We start from the raw sequence: 2,593 nt of genomic DNA, 5'->3' as shown, positions 1-2,593 counted from the left end.
CCGTCCGTCGTCGTCACTTCCGGTCAAACCGGAAGTAACAGAAAATGGCTTATTTTTGCAATAATTAACATGGATTTAGAGGAATCAAACCATTTTTGGACGTTATTTCTCATTTCTGTTAAAAATGAAAGTCACTTCCGGTCAAACATGACGGAAGACCTACTCGTTGCTTTGCAACGAGCTTTGCTCTAGTTATTATTATTATTATTCTTTTTTTTCTTACCGATTTTGTGCACGCGATTTCTCGGAAACGGCTCGATGGATTTCCATGAAACTTTCAGGACTTATGTAACATTACTTGAACCTTATGCATTTTTTTCCGATTTGATGACGTCACTTCCGGTTTGGAGATATGGTCGATTTTATGATTTTTGAAGGGTCAGATTGTCCTCGAACGTTCAAAAAAATGGCTATAGATAGAAACGTGAAAACTTCAGGTATGATAGTCCAAAGTCTATAGATATGTAAAATTTATTTCATTTTTATCTGAAGTGCCGCACGTCGGCGCTCGTTATGGCGCAAAAATAGTCCTATCGCGAATTTCAAAATTTTTATCACCTTTTCTACGATATCTTTTTACCTGGAAATATTTTGTTAAAGGATGTAGAACAAAAGAAGTGTAGAATTTCAAGATCTTTCAAATGATATCTCGAAAAAAGGGCTGGCCCCTAAAATTAAGGGACTAGAGGGGCCAAAAGTTTTTTCTTTATATCTCAAAAAGTATTGAGAATTTGTAATACGTTCAAGAAGCAAAGTTGTTTAAAATGTCAAGCTTAATCTATTTAAGCCATCAAAAAACGTCCGCCGTCGTCACTTCCGGCCAAACCGGAAGTAGTCAGAAAACGCGTATTTTTGCAGTTCTTGACAAGTTTTTGGGTAACATATGTCTCTGAGAGCATAAAAATTGATTTTCCGTCCGTCGTTTTCACTTCCGGTCAAACCGGAAGTAGCCAAAAATAGCTTATTTTTGCATTAATTAACATAGCTTTAGAGGAGTCGAACCATTTTTAGGCATTTTTTCTCATTTTTGTAAAAAAAAAGAGCTACTTCCGGTCAAACAGGACGGAAGACCTTCTTGTTGCTTTGCAACGAGCTTTGCTCTAGTTATTATTCTTATTCTTATTTTTCTTCCTGGGAAAATTTTGTCCGCGAGTGTTCTTGTAAACTATACATCCGACTTAGGTGAAACCTTTTTAGGGTAAGTAGGCATGTTATGTAGATTTGCGGAATCAAGGTCATTTTGCGCGCACGTGCTTGCAAGAGCGCGCACATGCAAAACTTAAAATTAACAATATAAAATGGATATAACCGTAACTTTTCTATTTTGTGACGAAATGTTTTGAAACTTATAATGTAAGGATATATTAGTAGTAAGCACAAGATGACATGGTCAAAATAGCAAGATCGCACGCGCATGCACGTGCGCTTCTCTCTGATTGGCTGAAACTAAAGTCTCAATATCTTTTTTGTTTTTTGATAAAATCATTTGAAATTTTGAACATAGTCATATATTAGGGAGATCTACAGCCTGTATTATAAGATTTATCATGAAAGCATGTGTATGCACATGTGCTTGCAAGAGCTCGCACGTGAAACACGAGAAATGTCCAATATAATTGATACAGACGTAACTATTTAAATTATTGATGAAATGCTTTGAAATTCATATTATAAGTATATATAAGAAGCATAGACAAAATGACATGGTCAAAAAAGTAAGATCTCACGCGTATGCACGTGCGCTTCGCTCTGATTGGCTGAAACTAAAGTCTCAATATCTTTCTTGTTTCTTGTCATAATCCTTTGAAATTTTGAACATATACCTACATTATGAAGATCTACAGCATGATGTATAAGAATTTTCATGAAAGCATGCGCTTCCCGTGTGCTGCAATCTGATTGGCTGAAACTTTAAATGGCTATATCTCCTTTGTTTTTTGACGAAATGCTTTGAAATTTAAAACATAATCATGCATTAGGATAGCCTACAATATGATTTAGAGAAAAAATCATGAAATCACGCGCATGCACGTGTGCTGCAATCTGATTGGCTGAAAACTTGAAATGGCTATAACTCCCTTGGTTTTCAACCAAACAGGATGGGATTTAGAACATAGATAGGTATAAAGGCCTCCTATAAGAAGGTATGGTCATCATGCACGTGCACGCACGTGCATGCATTTGGAACGAGTGAACTTAAAAAATATACTTAAATGAGTGATTTTTAATACTTTTGGACGAAATGCTTTTATATTTAGTATATTTAAATATATAGAAAGTGTAGACAAGATGATATGATCATTACGCACGTGCATTCACATGGGCACGCGTACAATGTTAAAATTTGAATATAATTAATATCCTTCTTGGAAAACGTTGTTAAAGTCAAAAATGCACAGATATTGTCTTATTTAATAAGGCGTACAGGGAATTTGGCACCAAAAGGGAGTTGGGGAGCGTTTGGGGAACATCTGTAACGGTTCCCGTTACAATTAGCACTAGTTTAAAATAAAATACTGTTTATATCATGATATTATCACCGACTATGCACATTTTAATTTGATTTTGGTTAAATTAAGACGTATAATTAGAC

The sequence above is a fragment of the Saccostrea cucullata genome, unplaced genomic scaffold (assembly GCF_032062105.1).
Source record: "Saccostrea cucullata isolate Sc308-1 unplaced genomic scaffold, CSIRO_AGI_Scuc_v1 ctg6484, whole genome shotgun sequence".
Lineage (NCBI taxonomy): Eukaryota > Metazoa > Mollusca > Bivalvia > Ostreida > Ostreidae > Saccostrea > Saccostrea cuccullata.
The sequence above is the reverse complement of the archived record's forward strand: the minus strand, read 5'-3'. Positions refer to the sequence as shown.